Here is a 25,242-nt window from a genome sequence, read left to right as displayed (position 1 = left end):
GACCCCCTCTCCAGGAATTAACATGAGACCCCAGGGTCATATAATTCACAAATCTTATAAAATACTTTAAGACCTTTCCATCTAAAATTATTTGATTCTACCATTTCCAGAATTTTAGAAGATTTTTGAAGTTTTAGCCTATTTGACCCTTTTTAGCCCCGCCCCTAGGGGATTGGCCAGGACCAATATGGATATATCAATATTAAAATGCTATATTAGGCTAATAATTCTAACCAACTTTCACACATTTCCTATGAAAATTGAGCAAAAAATGCTCATAAATGTGTTTTTCCTATATAAACTATAGTAAACTTGACCCCCTCTCCAGGAATTAACATGAGACTCCAGGGTCATTTAATTCACAACTTTTTTAAAACACCTTAAGACCTTTTCATCTATACAATATATTTGATTCTATCATTTCCAGAATTTTAGAAGAAGATTTTTGAAGTTTTAGCCCATTTGACCTTTTTGGCCCCGCCCCTCTGCCACCAGAAGGCCGGCCAGGACCAATATGGATATGATGTTAAAATGCTATCTCAGGCTAATAATTCTAACCAAGTTTGAACCTTAAGACCAAAGTATTTGATTCTACCATTTCCAGAATTCAAGAAGATTTTTGAAATTTTAGCCTATTTGACCCATTTTGATCCCGCCCCTAAGGCCCCTGTGTAATTTGTGTATAGGATTTAATGGCCCACTCATACTGATAATTCTGACAACATTTGACTCATTTCCTATTACAAATGACCAAATAATGCTCAAAAATGTGTTTTCTATATAAACTATAGTAAACTTAACCCCAGCCCCAGGGGGAAACGAAAGACCCCAGGGTCATCTAATTCACAATTTTTGTAAAGGACCTTAAGACCTTTCTATCTATTTGATTCTACCACATCTGTGTGTAGAGAAGTAGATTTTTGAAATTTTAGTCAATTTCATCCCTTTTGGCCCCTCCCACAGCCCCCTTGGGGTTAGGACCATATGTTTCACAATTTTGATTGGCCTTATGCCTTAGAAGGTTTGTGCAAAATTTCAATGAAATTGCTTCAGCAGTTTTGGAGAAGAAGTCAAAAATGTAAATTGTTTACGGACATACGACGAACGACAACGCACCAGGACGGACAAAAGGCGATTAGAAAAGGTCACTTGAGACATCGTCTCAGGTGACCTAAAAACTCAAACAAGAGTTGGGAAATGAGGAGGAGCAATTTTGTGAGCATTTTGTGAGCATTTTCTACAGACTTATAACTTACACAGCACCCTCTACACACTTATAACTTACACAGCACCCTCTACACACTTATAACTTACACAGCACCCTCTACACACTTATAACTTACACAGCACCCTCTACACACTTATAACTTACACAGCACCTTCTACACACTTATAACTTACACAGCACCCTCTACACACTTATAACTTACACAGCACCCTCTACACACTTATAACTTACACAGCCCTTTACACACTTATAACTTACACAGCACCCTCTACACACATAACTTACAGCACCTCTACACTTATACTTACAGCACCCTCTACACACTTATAACTTACAAGGCACACTCTACACACTTATAACTTACACAGCACCCTCTACACACTTATAACTTACACAGCACCCTCTACACACTTATAACTTACACACACGCACCTCACCCTTATCTTACACACACTTATAACTTACACAGCACCCTCTACACACTTATAACTTACACAGCACCCTCTACAGACCTATAACTTACACAGCATACACAGCACCCTCTACACACTTAAAACTTACACAGCACCCTCTACACACTTATAACTTACACAGCACCCTCTACACACACTTATAACTTACACAGCACCCTCTACACACTTATAACTTACACAGCACCCTCTACACACTAAACTTACACAGCACCCTCACACTTATAACTTACACAGCACCCTCTACACACTTATAACTTACACAGCACCCCTACACACTTATAACTTACACAGCACCTCTACACACTTATAACTTACACAGCACCCTCTACACACTTATAACTTACACAGCACCCTCTACACACTTATAACTTACACAGCACCCTCTACACACTTATAACTTACACAGCACCCTCTACACACTTATAACTTACACAGCACCCTCTACACACTTATAAACTTACACAGCACCCTCTACACACTTATAACTTACACAGCACCCTCTACACACTTATAACTTACACAGCACCCTCTACACACTTATAACTTACACAGCACCCTCTACACACTTATAACTTACACAGCACCCTCTACACACTTATAACTTACACAGCACCCTCTACACACTTATAACTTACACAGCACCCTCTACACACTTATAACTTACACAGCACCCTCTACACACTTATAACTTACACAGCACCCTCTACACACTTATAACTTACACAGCACCCTCTACACACTTATAACTTACACAGCACCTCTACACACTTATAACTTACACAGCACCCTCTACACACTTAAAACTTACACAGCACCCTCTACACACTTATAACTTACACAGCACCCTCTACAGACCTATAACTTACACAGCACCCTCTACACACTTATAACTTACACAGCACCCTCTACACACTTATAACTTACACAGCACCCTCTACACACTTATAACACACTTACACAGCACCCTCTACACACTTATAACTTACACAGCACCCTCTACACACTTATAACTTACACAGCACCCTCTACACACTTATAACTTACACAGCACCCTCTACACACTTATAACTTACACAGCACCCTCTACACACTTATAACTTACACAGCACCCTCTACACACTTATAACTTACACAGCACCCTCTACACACTTATAACTTACACAGCACCCTCTACACACTTATAACTTACACAGCACCTTCTATAACTTAAACAACAGCACCCTCTACACACTTATAACTTACACAGCACCCTCTACACACTTATAACTTACACAGCACCCTCTACACACACTTATAACTTACACAGCACCCTCTACACCTTCTACACACTTATAACTTACACAGCACCCTCTACACACTTATAACTTACACAGCACCCTCTACACACTTATAACTTACACAGCACCCTCTACACACTTATAACTTACACAGCACCCTCTACACACTTATAACTTACACAGCACCTTCTACACACTTACCTTAACTTACACGCACAGCACCTCTACACACTTATAACTTACACAGCACCCTCTACAGACTTATAACTTACACAGCACCAGCACCCTCTACACACTTATAACTTACACAGCACCCTCTACACACTTATAACTTACACAGCACCCTCTACACACTTATAACTTACACAGCACCCTCTACACACTTATAACTTACACAGCACCCTCTACACACTTATAACTTACACAGCACCCTCTACACACTTATAACTTACACAGCACCCTCTACACACTTATAACTTACACAGCACCCTCTACACACTTATAACTTACACAGCACCCTCTACACACTTATAACTTACACAGCACCCTCTACACACTTATAACTTACACAGCACCCTCTACACACTTATAACTTACACAGCACCCTCTACACACTTATAACTTACACAGCACCCTCTACACTACATAACTTACTTTATAACACACAGGTGTACCCTCTACACACTATAACTTACACAGCACCTCTAACACACTTATAACTCTACACACTTATAAACTTACACAGCACCCTCTACACACTTATAACTTACACAGCACCCTCTACTACACACTTATAACTTACACAGCACCTCTACACACTTATAACTTACACACTGTCACCCTCTTACACACTTATAACTTACACAGCACCCTCACACACTTACTAACTTACCAGGGTACTGTCACTACACATATAACTTACCAGGGTACTGTCACTACACATATAACTTACCAGGGTACTGTCACTACAACATATAACTTACCTGGGTACAATCACTACAACACATAACTTACCAGGGTACTGTCACTACACATTTAACTTACCAGGTCGCTACACATATACTGTCACTACAACATAATAACTTACCAGGGTACTGTCACTACACATATATAACTTACCAGGGTACTGTCACTACAACATATAACTTACCAGGGTACTGTCACTACAACATATAACTTACCAGGGTACTGTCACTACAACATATAACTTACCAGGGTACTGTCACTACAACATATAACTTACCAGGGTACTGTCACTACACATATAACTTACCAGGGTACTGTCACTACAACATATAACTTACCAGGGTACTGTCACTACAACATATAACTTACCAGGGTACTGTCACTACAACATATAACTTACCAGGGTACTGTCACTACAACATATAACTTACCAGGGTACTGTCACTACAACATATAACTTACCAGGGTACTGTCACTACAACATATAACTTACCAGGGTACTGTCACTACAACATATAACTTACCAGGGTACTGTCACTACAACATATAACTTACCAGGGTACTGTCACTACACATATAACTTACCAGGGTACTGTCACTACACATATAACTTACCAGGGTACTGTCACTACAACATATAACTTACCAGGGTACTGTCACTACAACATATAACTTACCAGGGTACTGTCACTACAACATATAACTTACCAGGGTACTGTCACTACACATATAACTTACCAGGGTACTGTCACTACAACATATAACTTACCAGGGTACTGTCACTACAACATAACTAACTTACCAGGGTACTGTCACTACACACATATAACTTACCAGGGTACTGTCACTACAACAATATAACTTACCAGGGTACTGTCACTACACATATAACTTACCAGGGTACTGTCACTACAACATATAACTTACCAGGGTACTGTCACTACAACATATAACTTACCAGGGTACTGTCTACTACAACATATAACTTACCAGGGTACTGTTACTGTCACTACAACTTATAACTTACCAGGGTACTGTCACTACCAAACATATAACTTACCAGGGTACTGTCACTACAAACATATAACTTACCAGGGTTACTGTCACTACAACATATAACTTACCAGGGTACTGTCACTACAACATATAACTTACCAGGGTACTGTCACTACAACATATAACTTACCAGGGTACTGTCACTACACCACATATAACTTACCAGGGTACTGTCACTACACATATAACTTACCAGGGTACTGTCACTACACATATAACTTACCAGGGTACTGTCACTACACATATAACTTACCAGGGTACTGTCACTACAACATATAACTTACCAGGGTACTGTCACTACACATATAACTTACCAGGGTACTGTCACTACACATATAACTTACCAGGGTACTGTCACTACAACATATAACTTACCAGGGTACTGTCACTACAACATATAACTTACCAGGGTACTGTCACTACAACATATAACTTACCAGGGTACTGTCACTACAACATATAACTTACCAGGGTACTGTCACTACAACATATAACTTACCAGGGTACTGTCACTACACATATAACTTACCAGGGTACTGTCACTACAACATATAACTTACCAGGGTACTGTCACTACACACATATAACTTACCAGGGTACTGTCACTACACATATAACTTACCAGGGTACTGTCACTACACATACTAACTTACCAGGGTACTGTCACTACAACATATAACTTACCAGGGTACTGTCACTACAACATATAACTTACCAGGGTACTGTCACTACAACATATAACTTACCAGGGTACTGTCACTACAACATATAACTTACCAGGGTACTGTCACTACACATATAACTTACCAGGGTACTGTCACTACACATATAACTTACCAGGGTACTGTCACTACAACATATAACTTACCAGGGTACTGTCACTACAACATATAACTTACCAGGGTACTGTCACTACAACATATAACTTACCAGGGTACTGTCACTACACATATAACTTACCAGGGTACTGTCACTACAACATATAACTTACCAGGGTACTGTCACTACACATATAACTTACCAGGGTACTGTCACTACAATCATATATACCTTACCAGGGTACTGTCACTACTGTACACACATATAACTTACCAGGGTACTGTCACTACAACATATAACTTACCAGGGTACTGTCACTACAACATATAACTTACCAGGGTACTGTCACTACAACATATAACTTACCAGGGTACTGTCACTACAACATATAACTTACCAGGGTACTGTCACTACACATATAACTTACCAGGGTACTGTCACTACTACACATATAACTTACCAGGGTATGTCACTACACAATATAATTTACCAGGGTACTGTCACTACACAACATATAACTTACCAGGGTACTGTCACTACAACATATAACTTACCAGGGTACTGTCACTACACATATAACTTACCAGGGTACTGTCACTACAACATATAACTTACCAGGGTACTGTCACTACAACATATAACTTACCAGGGTACTGTCACTACACATATAACTTACCAGGGTACTGTCACTACAACATATAACTTACCAGGGTACTGTCACTACAACATATAACTTACCAGTGGTACTGTCACTACAACATATAACTTACCAGGGTACTGTCACTACAACATATAACTTACCAGGGTACTGTCACTACAACATATAACTTACCAGGGTACTGTCACTACACATATAACTTACCAGGGTACTGTCACTACAACATATAACTTACCAGGGTACTGTCACTACACATATAACTTACCAGGGTACTGTCACTACACATATAACTTACCAGGGTACTGTCACTACAACATAATAACTTACCAGGGTACTGTCACTACACAACATATAACTTACCAGGGTACTGTCACTACAACATATAACTTACCAGGGTACTGTCACTACACATATAACTTACCAGGGTACTGTCACTACAACATATAACTTACCAGGGTACTGTCACTACAACATATAACTTACTTACCAGGGTACTGTCACTACACACATATAACTTACCAGGGTACTGTCACTACAACATATAACTTACCAGGGTACTGTCACTACAACATATAACTTACAGGGTACTGTCACTACACAATATAACTTACCAGGGTACTGTCACTACAACATATAACTTACCAGGGTACTGTCACTACAACATATAACTTACCAGGGTACTGTCACTACACTCACATATAACTTACCAGGGTACTGTCACTACACTACAACATACTCATATAACTTACCAGGGTACTGTCACTACACATATAACTTACCAGGGTACTGTCACTACACATATAACTTACCAGGGTACTGTCACTACAACATATAACTTACCAGGGTACTGTCACTACACACATATAACTTACCAGGGTACTGTCACTACACATATAACTTACCAGGGTACTGTCACTACAACATATAACTTACCAGGGTACTGTCACTACAACATATAACTTACCAGGGTACTGTCACTACAACATATAACTTACCAGGGTACTGTCACTACACATATAACTTACCAGGGTACTGTCACTACAACATATAACTTACCAGGGTACTGTCACTACAACATATAACTTACCAGGGTACTGTCACTACAACATATAACTTACCAGGGTACTGTCACTACACATATAACTTACCAGGGTACTGTCACTACACATATAACTTACCCAGGGTACTGTCACTACAACATATAACTTACCAGGGTACTGTCACTACAACATATAACTTACCAGGTACTGTCACTACACATTAACTATACCAGGGTACTGTCACTACACATATAATTACAGGGGTTAAACTACAACATTAACTTACCAGGGTACTGTCACTACAACATATAACTTACCAGGGTACTGTCACTACACATATAACTTACCAGGGTACTGTCACTACAACATATAACTTACCAGGGTACTGTCACTACAACATATAACTTACCAGGGTACTGTCACTACACATATAACTTACCAGGGTACTGTCACTACACATATAACTTACCAGGGTACTGTCACTACAACATATAACTTACCAGGGTACTGTCACTACACATATAACTTACCAGGGTACTGTCACTACAACATATAACTTACCAGGGTACTGTCACTACACATATAACTTACCAGGGTACTGTCACTACAACATATAACTTACCAGGGTACTGTCACTACAACATAAACTAACTTACCAGGGTACTGTCACTACAACATATAACTTACCAGGGTACTGTCACTACACATATAACTTACCAGGGTACTGTCACTACACATATAACTTACCAGGGTACTGTCACTACAACATATAACTTACCAGGGTACTGTCACTACAACATATAACTTACCAGGGTACTGTCACTACAACATATAACTTACCAGGGTACTGTCACTACAACATATAACTTACCAGGGTACTGTCACTACAACAAATATACTTACCAGGTTACTGTCACTACAACATATAACTTACCAGGGTACTGTCACTACACATATAACTTACCAGGGTACTGTCACTACAACATATAACTTACCAGGGTACTGTCACTACAACATATAACTTACCAGGGTACTGTCACTACAACATATAACTTACCAGGGTACTGTCACTACACATATATCTTACCAGGGTACTGTCACTACTACATATAACTTACCAGGGTACTGTCACTACACATATAACTTACCAGGGTACTGTCACTACAACATATAACTTACCAGGGTACTGTCACTACACACATATAACTTACCAGGGTACTGTCACTACAACATATAACTTACTACAGGTACTGTCACTACAACATATAACTTACCAGGGTACTGTCACTACACATATATCTTACCAGGGTACTGTCACTACAACATAAACTTTACCAGGGTACTGTCACTACAACATATAACTTACCAGGGTACTGTCACTACAACATATAACTTACCAGGGTACTGTCACTACAACATATAACTTACCAGGGTACTGTCACTACACATATAACTTACCAGGGTACTGTCACTACAACATATAACTTACCAGGGTACTGTCACTACAACATATAACTTACCAGGGTACTGTCACTACAACATATAACTTACCAGGGTACTGTCACTACAACATATAACTTACCAGGGTACTGTCACTACACATATATAACTTACCAGGGTACTGTCACTACAACATATAACTTACCAGGGTACTGTCACTACAACATATAACTTACCAGGGTACTGTCACTACAACATATAACTTACCAGGGTACTGTCACTACAACATATAACTTACCAGGGTACTGTCACTACAAAACAGTATAACTTAACCAGGGTACTGTCACTACAACATATAACTTACCAGGGTACTGTCACTACAACATATAACTTACCAGGGTACTGTCACTACAACATATAACTTACCAGGGTACTGTCACTACAACATATAACTTACCAGGGTACTGTCACTACAACATATAACTTACCAGGGTACTGTCACTACAACATATAACTTACCAGGGTACTGTCACTACACATATAACTTACCAGGGTACTGTCACTACACATATAACTTACCAGGGTACTGTCACTACACATATAACTTACCAGGGTACTGTCACTACAACATATAACTTACCAGGGTACTGTCACTACACATATAACTTACCAGGGTACTGTCACTACAACATATAACTTACCAGGGTACTGTCACTACACATATAACTTACCAGGGTACTGTCACTACAACATATAACTTACCAGGGTACTGTCACTACACATATAACTTACCAGGGTACTGTCACTACACATATAACTTACCAGGGTACTGTCACTACACATATAACTTACCAGGGTACTGTCACTACACATATAACTTACCAGGGTACTGTCACTACAACATATAACTTACCAGGGTACTGTCACTACAACATATAACTTACCAGGGTACTGTCACTACAACATATAACTTACCAGGGTACTGTCACTACAACATATAACTTACCAGGGTACTGTCACTACAACATATAACTTACCAGGGTACTGTCACTACACATATAACTTACCAGGGTTACTGTCACTACAACATATAACTTACCAGGGTACTGTCACTACAACATATAACTTACCAGGGTACTGTCACTACAACATATAACTTACCAGGGTACTGTCACTACAACATATAACTTACCAGGGTACTGTCACTACACAAATAACTTACCAGGGTACTGTCACTACACATATAACTTACCAGGGTACTGTCACTACACATATATAACTTACCAGGGTACTGTCACTACAACATATAACTTACCAGGGTACTGTCACTACAACATATAACTTACCAGGGTACTGTCACTACACATATAACTTACCAGGGTACTGTCACTACTACAACATATAACTTACCAGGGTACTGTCACTACACATATAACTTACCAGGGTACTGTCACTACAACATATAACTTACCAGGGTACTGTCACTACAACATATAACTTACCAGGGTACTGTCACTACAACATATAACTTACCAGGGTACTGTCACTACAACATATAACTTACCAGGGTACTGTCACTACAACATATAAACTTACCAGGGTACTGTCACTACAACATATAACTTACCAGGGTACTGTCACTACAACATATAACTTACCAGGGTACTGTCACTACAACATATAACTTACCAGGGTACTGTCACTACAACATATATAACTTACCAGGGTACTGTCACTACACATATAACTTACCAGGGTACTGTCACTACAACATATAACTTACCAGGGTACTGTCACTACAACATATAACTTACCAGGGTACTGTCACTACACATATAACTTACCAGGGTACTGTCACTACAACATATAACTTACCAGGGTACTGTCACTACAACATATAACTTACCAGGGTACTGTCACTACAACATATAACTTACCAGGGTACTGTCACTACAACATATAACTTACCAGGGTACTGTCACTACAACATATAACTTACCAGGGTACTGCACTACAACATATAACTTACCAGGGTACTGTCACTACAACATATAACTTACCAGGGTACTGTCACTACAACATATAACTTACCAGGGTACTGTCACTACACATATAACTTACCAGGGTACTGTCACTACACATATAACTTACCAGGGTACTGTCACTACAACATATAACTTACCAGGGTACTGTCACTACAACATATAACTTACCAGGGTACTGTCACTACAACATATAACTTACCAGGGTACTGTCACTACAACATATAACTTACCAGGGTACTGTCACTACAACATATAACTTACCAGGGTACTGTCACTACACATATAACTTACCAGGGTACTGTCACTACAACATATAACTTACCAGGGTACTGTCACTACACATATAACTTACCAGGGTACTGTCACTACACATATAACTTACCAGGGTACTGTCACTACAACATATAACTTACCAGGGTACTGTCACTACAACATATAACTTACCAGGGTACTGTCACTACAACATATAACTTACCAGGGTACTGTCACTACAACATATAACTTACCAGGGTACTGTCACTACAACATATAACTTACCAGGGTACTGTCACTACAACATATAACTTACCAGGGTACTGTCACTACAACATATAACTTACCAGGGTACTGTCACTACAACATATAACTTACCAGGGTACTGTCACTACAACATATAACTTACCAGGGTACTGTCACTACAACATATAACTTACCAGGGTACTGTCACTACACATATAACTTACCAGGGTACTGTCACTACACATATAACTTACCAGGGTACTGTCACTACAACATATAACTTACCAGGGTACTGTCACTACACATATAACTTACCAGTGTACTGTCACTACAACATATAACTTACCAGGGTACTGTCACTACAACATATAACTTACCAGGGTACTGTCACTACAACATATAACTTACCAGGGTACTGTCACTACAACATATAACTTACCAGGGTACTGTCACTACAACATATAACTTACCAGGGTACTGTCACTACAACATATAACTTACCAGGGTACTGTCACTACAACATATAACTTACCAGGGTACTGTCACTACAACACATAATAACTTACCAGGGTACTGTCACTACACACATATAACTTACCAGGGTACTGTCACTACACATATAACTTACCAGGGTACTGTCACTACACATATAACTTACCAGGGTACTGTCACTACAACATATAACTTACCAGGGTACTGTCACTACAACATATAACTTACCAGGGTACTGTCACTACAACATATAACTTACCAGGGTACTGTCACTACAACATATAACTTACCAGGGTACTGTCACTACAACATATAACTTACCAGGGTACTGTCACTACAACATAAACTTACCAGGGTACTGTCACTACAACATATAACTTACCAGGGTACTGTCACTACACATATAACTTACCAGGGTACTGTCACTACAACATATATAACTTACCAGGGTACTGTCACTACACATATAACTTACCAGGGTACTGTCACTACAACATATAACTTACCAGGGTACTGTCACTACACATATAACTTACCAGGGTACTGTCACTACAACATATAACTTACCAGGGTACTGTCACTACAACATATAACTTACCAGGGTACTGTCACTACACATATAACTTACCAGGGTACTGTCACTACACATATAACTTACCAGGGTACTGTCACTACACATATAACTTACCAGGGTACTGTCACTACAACATATAACTTACCAGGGTACTGTCACTACAACATATAACTTACCAGGGTACTGTCACTACACACATATAACTTACCAGGGTACTGTCACTACACATATAACTTACCAGGGTACTGTCACTACACATATAACTTACCAGGGTACTGTCACTACAACATATAACTTACCAGGGTACTGTCACTACAACATATAACTTACCAGGGTACTGTCACTACAACATATAACTTACCAGGGTACTGTCACTACACATATAACTTACCAGGGTACTGTCACTACAACATATAACTTACCAGGGTACTGTCACTACACATATAACTTACCAGGGTACTGTCACTACAACATATAACTTACCAGGGTACTGTCACTACAACATATAACTTACCAGGGTACTGTCACTACACATATAACTTACCAGGGTACTGTCACTACACATATAACTTACCAGGGTACTGTCACTACACACATATAACTTACCAGGGTACTGTCACTACAAATATAACTTACCAGGGTACTGTCACTACAACATATAACTTACCAGGGTACTGTCACTACAACATATAACTTACCAGGGTACTGTCACTACAACATATAACTTACCAGGGTACTGTCACTACAACATATAACTTACCAGGGTACTGTCACTACAACATATAACTTACCAGGGTACTGTCACTACAACATATAACTTACCAGGGTACTGTCACTACAACATATAACTTACCAGGGTACTGTCACTACAACATATAACTTACCAGGGTACTGTCACTACAACATATAACTTACCAGGGTACTGTCACTACAACATATAACTTACCAGGGTACTGTCACTACAACATATAACTTACCAGGGTACTGTCACTACAACATATATACCTGTCACTTACCAGGGTACTGTCACTACAACATATAACTTACCAGGGTACTGTCACTACAACATATAACTTACCAGGGTACTGTCACTACAACATATAACTTACCAGGGTACTGTCACTACACATAATAACTTACCAGGGTACTGTCACTACAACATATAACTTACCAGGTTACTGTCACTACACATATAACTTACCAGGGTACTGTCACTACAACATATAACTTACCAGGGTACTGTCACTACACATATATCTTACCAGGGTACTGTCACTACAACAAATAACTTACCAGGGTACTGTCACTACAACATATAACTTACCAGGGTACTGTCACTACACATATAACTTACCAGGGTACTGTCACTACAACATATAACTTACCAGGGTACTGTCACTACACATATAACTTACCAGGGTACTGTCACTACAACATATAACTTACCAGGGTACTGTCACTACAACATATAACTTACCAGGGTACTGTCACTACACATATAACTTACCAGGGTACTGTCACTACAACATATAACTTACCAGGGTACTGTCACTACACATATAACTTACCAGGGTACTGTCACTACAACATATAACTTACCAGGGTACTGTCACTACAACATATAACTTACCAGGGTACTGTCACTACAACATATAACTTACCAGGGTACTGTCACTACAACATATAACTTACCAGGGTACTGTCACTACAACATATAACTTACCAGGGTACTGTCACTACACATATAACTTACCAGGGTACTGTCACTACAACATATAACTTACCAGGGTACTGTCACTACAACATATAACTTACCAGGGTACTGTCACTACAACATATAACTTACCAGGGTACTGTCACTACAACATATAACTTACCAGGGTACTGTCACTACAACATATAAACTTACCAGGGTACTGTCACTACAACATATAACTTACCAGGGTACTGTCACTACAACATATAACTTACCAGGGTACTGTCACTACAACATATAACTTACCAGGATACTGTCACTACAACATATAACTTACCAGGGTACTGTCACTACAACATATAACTTACCAGGGGTATGTCACTACAACATATAACTTACCAGGGGTACTGTCACTACAACATATAACTTACCAGGGTACTGTCATACACATATAACTTACCAGGGTACTGTCACTACAAACACATATAACTTACCAGGGTACTGTCACTACACATATAACTTACCAGGGTACTGTCACTACAACATATAACTTACCAGGGTACTGTCACTACACATATAACTTACCAGGGTACTGTCACTACAACATATAACTTACCAGGGTACTGTCACTACAACATATAACTTACCAGGGTACTGTCACTACAATATACACCAGGTATATACACTTTACCAGGGTACTGTCACTACAACATATAACTTACCAGGGTACTGTCACTACAACACATATAACTTACCAGGGTACTGTCACTACAACATATAACTTACCAGGGTACTGTCACTACACATATAACTTACCAGGGTACTGTCACTACACATATAACTTACCAGGGTACTGTCACTACACATATAACTTACCAGGGTACTGTCACTACAACATATAACTTACCAGGGTACTGTCACTACAACATATAACTTACCAGGGTACTGTCACTACACATATAACTTACCAGGGTACTGTCACTACAACATATAACTTACCAGGGTACTGTCACTACAACATATAACTTACCAGGGTACTGTCACTACAACATATAACTTACCAGGGTACTGTCACTACACATATAACTTACCAGGGTACTGTCACTACAACATATAACTTACCAGGGTACTGTCACTACAACATATAACTTACCAGGGTACTGTCACTACAACATATAACTTACCAGGGTACTGTCACTACAACATATAACTTACCAGGGTACTGTCACTACAACATATAACTTACCAGGGTACTGTCACTACAACATATAACTTACCAGGGTACTGTCACTACAACATATAACTTACCAGGGTACTGTCACTACAACATATAACTTACCAGGGTACTGTCACTACAAATATAACTTACCAGGGTACTGTCACTACAACATATAACTTACCAGGGTACTGTCACTACAACATATAACTTACCAGGGTACTGTCACTACAACATATAACTTACCAGGGTACTGTCACTACAACATATAACTTACCAGGGTACTGTCACTACAACATATAACTTACCAGGGTACTGTCACTACAACATATAACTTACCAGGGTACTGTCACTACACATATAACTTACCAGGGTACTGTCACTACACATATAACTTACCAGGGTACTGTCACTACACATATAACTTACCAGGGTACTGTCACTACACATATAACTTACCAGGGTACTGTCACTACACATATAACTTACCAGGGTACTGTCACTACAACATATAACTTACCAGGGTACTGTCACTACACATATAACTTACCAGGGTACTGTCACTACAACATATAACTTACCAGGGGTACTGTCACTACAACATATAACTTACCAGGGTACTGTCACTACAACATATAACTTACCAGGGTACTGTCACTACAACATATAACTTACCAGGGTACTGTCACTACACATATAACTTACCAGGGTACTGTCACTACAACATATAACTTACCAGGGTACTGTCACTACAACATATAACTTACCAGGGTACTGTCACTACAACATAATAACTTACCAGGGTACTGTCACTACAACATATAACTTACCAGGGTACTGTCACTACACATATAACTTACCAGGGTACTGTCACTACACATATAACTTACCAGGGTACTGTCACTACACATATAACTTACCAGGGTACTGTCACTACAACATATAACTTACCAGGGTACTGTCACTACAACATATAACTTACCAGGGTACTGTCACTACAACATATAACTTACCAGGGTACTGTCACTACACATATAACTTACCAGGGTACTGTCACTACAACATATAACTTACCAGGGTACTGTCACTACAACATATAACTTACCAGGGTACTGTCACTACAACATATAACTTACCAGGGTACTGTCACTACAACATATAACTTACCAGGGTACTGTCACTACACATATAACTTACCAGGGTACTGTCACTACAACATATAACTTACCAGGGTACTGTCACTACACATATAACTTACCAGGGTACTGTCACTACACATATAACTTACCAGGGTACTGTCACTACAACATATAACTTACCAGGGTACTGTCACTACACATATAACTTACCAGGGTACTGTCACTACAACATATAACTTACCAGGGTACTGTCACTACACATATAACTTACCAGGGTACTGTCACTACACATATAACTTACCAGGGTACTGTCACTACACATATAACTTACCAGGGTACTGTCACTACACATATAACTTACCAGGGTACTGTCACTACAACATATAACTTACCAGGGTACTGTCACTACAACATATAACTTACCAGGGTACTGTCACTACAAACATATAACTTACCAGGGTACTGTCACTACACATATAACTTACCAGGGTACTGTCACTACAACATATAACTTACCAGGGTACTGTCACTACAACATATAACTTACCAGGGTACTGTCACTACAACATATAACTTACCAGGGTTGTCACTACAACATATAACTTACCAGGGTACTGTCACTACACATATAACTTACCAGGGTACTGTCACTACACATATAACTTACCAGGGTACTGTCACTACAACATATAACTTACCAGGGTACTGTCACTACAACATATAACTTACCAGGGTACTGTCACTACACATATAACTTACCAGGGTACTGTCACTACACATATAACTTACCAGGGTACTGTCACTACACATATAACTTACCAGGGTACTGTCACTACACATATAACTTACCAGGGTACTGTCACTACACATATAACTTACCAGGGTACTGTCACTACACATATAACTTACCAGGGTACTGTCACTACAACATATAACTTACCAGGGTACTGTCACTACAACATATAACTTACCAGGGTACTGTCACTACACAACATATAACTTACCAGGGTACTGTCACTACACATATAACTTACCAGGGTACTGTCACTACAACATATAACTTACCAGGGTACTGTCACTACAACATATAACTTACCAGGGTACTGTCACTACACATATAACTTACCAGGGTACTGTCACTACAACATATAACTTACCAGGGTACTGTCACTACAACATATAACTTACCAGGGTACTGTCACTACAACATATAACTTACCAGGGTACTGTCACTACACATATAACTTACCAGGGTACTGTCACTACAACATATAACTTACCAGGGTACTGTCACTACAACATATAACTTACCAGGGTACTGTCACTACACATATAACTTACCAGGGTACTGTCACTACAACATATAACTTACCAGGGTACTGTCACTACAACATATAAACTTACCAGGGTACTGTCACTACAACATATAACTTACCAGGGTACTGTCACTACAACATATAACTTACCAGGGTACTGTCACTACACACCAGGTACTAACAACATTAACCAGGGTACTGTCACTACACATATAACTTACCAGGGTACTGTCACTACAACATATAACTTACCAGGGTACTGTCACTACACATATAACTTACCAGGGTACTGTCACTACAACATATAACTTACCAGGTACTGTCACTACAACATATAACTTACCAGGGTACTGTCACTACAACATATAACTTACCAGGGTACTGTCACTACAACATATAACTTTACCAGGGTACTGTCACTACAACATATAACTTACCAGGGTACTGTCACTACAACATATAACTTACCAGGGTACTGTCACTACAAACATATAACTTACCAGGGTACTGTCACTACACATATAACTTACCAGGGTACTGTCACTACACATATAACTTACCAGGGTACTGTCACTACAACATATAACTTACCAGGGTACTGTCACTACAACATATAACTTACCAGGGTACTGTCACTACACATATAACTTACCAGGGTACTGTCACTACAACATATAACTTACCAGGGTACTGTCACTACACATATAACTTACCAGGGTACTGTCACTACACATATAACTTACCAGGGTACTGTCACTACAACATATAACTTACCAGGGTACTGTCACTACAACATATAACTTACCAGGGGTACTGTCACTACAACATATAACTTACCAGGGTACTGTCACTACAACATATAACTTACCAGGGTACTGTCACTACAACATATAACTTACCAGGGTACTGTCACTACAACATATAACTTACCAGGGTACTGTCACTACAACATATAACTTACCAGGGTACTGTCACTACACATATAACTTACCAGGGTACTGTCACTACAACATATAACTTACCAGGGTACTGTCACTACACACATATCAACTTACCAGGGTACTGTCACTACACATATACCTTACCAGGGTACTGTCACTACACATATAACTTACCAGGGTACTGTCACTACACATATAACTTACCAGGGTACTGTCACTACAACATATAACTTACCAGGATACTGTCACTACAACATATAACTTACCAGGGTACTGTCACTACAACATATAACTTACCAGGGTACTGTCACTACACATATAACTTACCAGGGTACTGTCACTACACATATAACTTACCAGGGTACTGTCACTACAACATATAACTTACCAGGGTACTGTCACTACAACATATAACTTACCAGGGTACTACAACATATCTTACTACTGTCACTACCATATAACTTACCAGGTACTGTCACTACAACATAAACTTACCAGGGTACTGTCACTACACATATAACTTACCAGGGTACTGTCACTACAAACATATAACTTACCAGGGTACTGTCACTACAACATATAACTTACCAGGGTACTGTCACTACACATATAACTTACCAGGGTACTGTCACTACAACATATAACTTACCAGGGTACTGTCACTACACATATAATAACTTACCAGGGTACTGTCACTACAACATATAACTTACCAGGGTACTGTCACTACAACATATAACTTACCAGGGTACTGTCACTACAACATATAACTTACCAGGGTACTGTCACTACAACATATAACTTACCAGGGTACTGTCACTACAACATATAACTTACCAGGGTACTGTCACTACAACATATAACTTACCAGGGTACTGTCACTACACATATAACTTACCAGGGTACTGTCACTACAACATATAACTTACCAGGGTATTGTCACTACAACATATAACTTACCAGGGTATTGTCACTACAACATATAACTTACCAGGGTTCTGTCACTACACATATAACTTACCAGGGTACTGTCACTACACATATAACTTACCAGGGTACTGTCACTACAACATATAACTTACCAGGGTACTGTCACTACACATATAACTTACCAGGGTACTGTCACTACACATATAACTTACCAGGGTACTGTCACTACACTAACTTACCAACACTATAAACTTACCAGGGTACTGTCACTACAAACATATAACTTACCAGGGTACTGTCACTACACATATAACTTACCAGGGTACTGTCACTACACATATAACTTACCAGGGTACTGTCACTACACATATAACTTACCAGGGTACTGTCACTACACATATAACTTACCAGGGTACTGTCACTACACATATAACTTACCAGGGTACTGTCACTACACACATATAACTTACCAGGGTACTGTCACTACAACATATAACTTACCAGGGTACTGTCACTACAACATATAACTTACCAGGGTACTGTCACTACAACATATAACTTACCAGGGTACTGTCACTACACATATAACTTACCAGGGTACTGTCACTACAACATATAACTTACCAGGGTACTGTCACTACAACATATAACTTACCAGGGTACTGTCACTACACATATAACTTACCAGGGTACTGTCACTACAACATATAACTTACCAGGGTACTGTCACTACAACATATAACTTACCAGGGTACTGTCACTACAACATATAACTTACCAGGGTACTGTCACTACAACATATAACTTACCAGGGTACTGTCACTACAACATATAACTTACCAGGGTACTGTCACTACACATATAACTTACCAGGGTACTGTCACTACACATATAACTTACCAGGGTACTGTCACTACACATATAACTTACCAGGGGTACTGTCACTACAACATATAACTTACCAGGGTACTGTCACTACAACATATAACTTACCAGGGTACTGTCACTACAACATATAAACTTACCAGGGTACTGTCACTACACATATAACTTACCAGGGTACTGTCACTACAACATATAACTTACCAGGGTACTGTCACTACAACATATAACTTACCAGGGTACTGTCACTACAACATATAACTTACCAGGGTACTGTCACTACAACATATAACTTACCAGGGTACTGTCACTACAACATATAACTTACCAGGGTACTGTCACTACACATATAACTTACCAGGGTACTGTCACTACACATATAACTTACCAGGGTACTGTCACTACAACATATAACTTACCAGGGTACTGTCACTACACATATAACTTACCAGGGTACTGTCACTACACATATAACTTACCAGGGTACTGTCACTACACATATATACTTACCAGGGTACTGTCACTACAACATATAACTTACCAGGGTACTGTCACTACAACATATAACTTACCAGGGTACTGTCACTACAACATATAACTTACCAGGGTACTGTCACTACACAACAATATAACTTACCAGGGTACTGTCACTACAACATATACCTTACCAGGGTACTGTCACTACACATATAAACTTACCAGGGTACTGTCACTACAACATATAACTTACCAGGTACTGTCACTACAACATATAACTTACCAGGGTACTGTCAACTACAACATATAACACTTACCAGGGTACTGTCACTACAACATATAACTTACCAGGGTACTGTCACTACAACATATAACTTACCAGGGTACTGTCACTACAACATATAACTTACCAGGGTACTGTCACTACACACATATAACTTACCAGGTACTGTCACTACACATATAACTTACCAGGGTACTGTCACTACAACATATAACTTACCAGGGTACTGTCACTACACATATAACTTACCAGGGTACTGTCACTACAACATATAACTTACCAGGGTACTGTCACTACACATATAACTTACCAGGGTACTGTCACTACAACATATAACTTACCAGGGTACTGTCACTACAACATATAACTTACCAGGGTACTGTCACTACACATATAACTTACCAGGTGTACTGTCACTACAACATATAACTTACCAGGGTACTGTCACTACACATATAACTATAACTATTACCAGGGTACTGTCACTACACACATATAACTTACCAGGGTACTGTCACTACACATATAACTTACCAGGGTACTGTCACTACAACATATAACTTACCAGGGTACTGTCACTACACATATAACTTACCAGGGTACTGTCACTACAACATATAACTTACCAGGGTACTGTCACTACAACATATAACTTACCAGGGTACTGTCACTACAACATATAACTTACCAGGGTACTGTCACTACACATATAACTTACCAGGGTACTGTCACTACAACATATAACTTACCAGGGTACTGTCACTACAACATATAACTTACCAGGGTACTGTCACTACAACATATAACTTACCAGGGTACTGTCACTACAACATATAACTTACCAGGGTACTGTCACTACAACATATAACTTACCAGGGTACTGTCACTACACATATAACTTACCAGGGTACTGTCACTACACATATAACTTACCAGGGTACTGTCACTACAACATATAACTTACCAGGGTACTGTCACTACAACATATAACTTACCAGGGTACTGTCACTACACATATAACTTACCAGGGTACTGTCACTACAACATATAACTTACCAGGGTACTGTCACACTACAACAGGGTACTGTCACACAAATATAACTTACCAGGGTACTGTCACTACAACATATAACTTACCAGGGTACTGTCACTACAACATATAACTTACCAGGGTACTGTCACTACAACATATAACTTACCAGGGTACTGTCACTACAACATATAACTTACCAGGGTACTGTCACTACAACATATAACTTACCAGGGTACTGTCACTAACAACATATAACTTACCAGGGTACTGTCACTACACATATAACTTACCAGGGTACTGTCACTACACATATAACTTACCAGGGTACTGTCACTAACAACATATAACTTACCAGGGTACTGTCACTACAACATATAACTTACCAGGGTACTGTCACTACACAATATAACTTACCATGGTACTGTCACTACAACATATAACTTAACCAGGGTACTGTCACTAACAACATATAACTTACCAGGTACTGTCACTACAACATATAAACTTACCAGGGTACTGTCACTACAAACATATAACTTACCAGGGTACTGTCACTACAACATATAACTTACCAGGGTACTGTCACTACAACATATAACACCAGGGTACTGTCACATCTACATGGAACTATAACTTTACCAGGGTACTGTCATCTACAACATATAACTTACCAGGGTACTGTTGTCACTACAACATATAACTTACCAGGGTACTGTCACTACACATATAACTTACCAGGGTACTGTCACTACAACATATAACTTACCAGGGTACTGTCACTACAACATATAACTTACCAGGGTACTGTCACTACACATATAACTTACCAGGGTACTGTCACTACACATATAACTTACCAGGTACTGTCATCGACAAAATATGTGTGTACTGTCACTACAACATATAACTTACCAGGGTACTGTCACTACAACATATAACTTACCAGGGTACTGTCTTGGGTTTTTTTTACTACACATACACCATAAATACTTACCAGGTACTGTCACACAACATATAACTTTACCAGGGTACTGTCACTACAACATAATAACTTACCAGGGTACTTTCACTACAACATATAAACTTACCAGGGTACTGTCACTACAACATATAACTTACCAGAGGTACTGTCACTACAACATATAACTTACCAGGGTACTGTCAACTACACATATAACTTACCAGGGTACAGTCACTACACATATAACTTACCAGGGTACTGTCACACTACTGACAATATACACGTACCAGGGTACTTGTCACTACAACATATACCTTACCAGGGTAACTGTCACTACAACATATAACTTACCAGGGTACTGTCACTACACATATAACTTACCAGGGTACTGTCTCTACAACATATAACTTACCAGGGTACTGTCACTACAACATATAACTTACCAGGGTACTGTCACTACACATATAACTTACCAGGGTACTGTCACTACAACATATAACTTACCAGGGTACTGTCACTACACATGATAACTTACCAGGGTACTGTCACTACACATATAACTTACCAGGGTACTGTCATCTACAACATATCTATAACTTACACAGCACCTCTACACACTTATAACTTACACAGCACCTCTACACACTTATAACTTACACAGCACCCTCTACACACTTATAACTTACACAGCACCCTCTACACACTTATAACTTACACAGCACCCTTCTACACACTTATAACTTACACAGCACCCTTTTTCTACACACTTATAACTTACACAGCACCTTCTACACACTTATAACTTACACAGCACCCTCTACACACTTATAACTTACACAGCACCTTCTACACACTTATAACTTACAAGGCACACTCTACACACTTATAACTTACACAGCACCCTCTACACACTTATAACTTACAAGGCACACTCTACCACACTTATAACTTACACAGGCACACTCTACACACTTATAACTTACACAGGCACACTCTACACACTTATAACTTACACAGCACCTCTACACACTTATAACTTACACAGCACCCTCTACACACTTATAACTTACACAGCACCCTCTACACACTTATAACTTACACAGCACCCTCTACACACTTATATAACTTACACAGCACCCTCTACACACTTATAACTTACACAGCACCCTCTACACACTTATAACTTACACAGCACCCTCTACACACTTATAACTTACACAGCACCCTCTACACACTTATAACTTACACAGCACCCTCTACACACTTATAACTTACACAGCACCCTCAGCACCCTCTACACACTTATAACTTACACAGCACCCTCTACACACTTATAACTTACACAGCACACCCTTACACACTTATAACTTACACAGCACCCTCTACACACTTATAACTTACACAGCACCCTCTACACACTTATAACTTACACAGCACCCTCTACACACTTAAAACTTACACAGCACCCTCTACAGACTTATAACTTACACAGCACCCTCTACACACTTATAACTTACACAGCACCTTCTACACACTTATAACTTACACAGCACCCTCTACACACTTATAACTTACACAGCACCCTCTACACACTTATAACTTACACAGCACCCTCTACACACTTATAACTTACACAGCACCCTCTACACACTTATAACTTACACAGCACCTTCTACAGACTTATAACTTACACAGCACCCTCTACACACTTATAACTTACACAGCACCCTCTACACACTTATAACTTACACAGCACCCTCTACACACTTATAACTTACACAGCACCCTCTACAGACTTATAA

General features: G+C 39.2%; 1 protein-coding gene across 1 annotated transcript in view; it reads right to left on the bottom strand.

Annotated features, from left to right (window-relative positions):
- Positions 1 to 25,242, bottom strand: part of LOC138319783 (papilin-like) — a 266,069-nt gene that overhangs the window by 191,320 nt on the left and 49,507 nt on the right. The gene's annotated exons all lie outside the window — the stretch shown is intronic.

This window comes from Argopecten irradians, chromosome 3 (genome assembly GCF_041381155.1).
Source record: "Argopecten irradians isolate NY chromosome 3, Ai_NY, whole genome shotgun sequence".
NCBI classification, from domain to species: Eukaryota; Metazoa; Mollusca; class Bivalvia; order Pectinida; family Pectinidae; genus Argopecten; species Argopecten irradians.
This window is presented reverse-complemented; position numbering and strand designations above follow the sequence as displayed.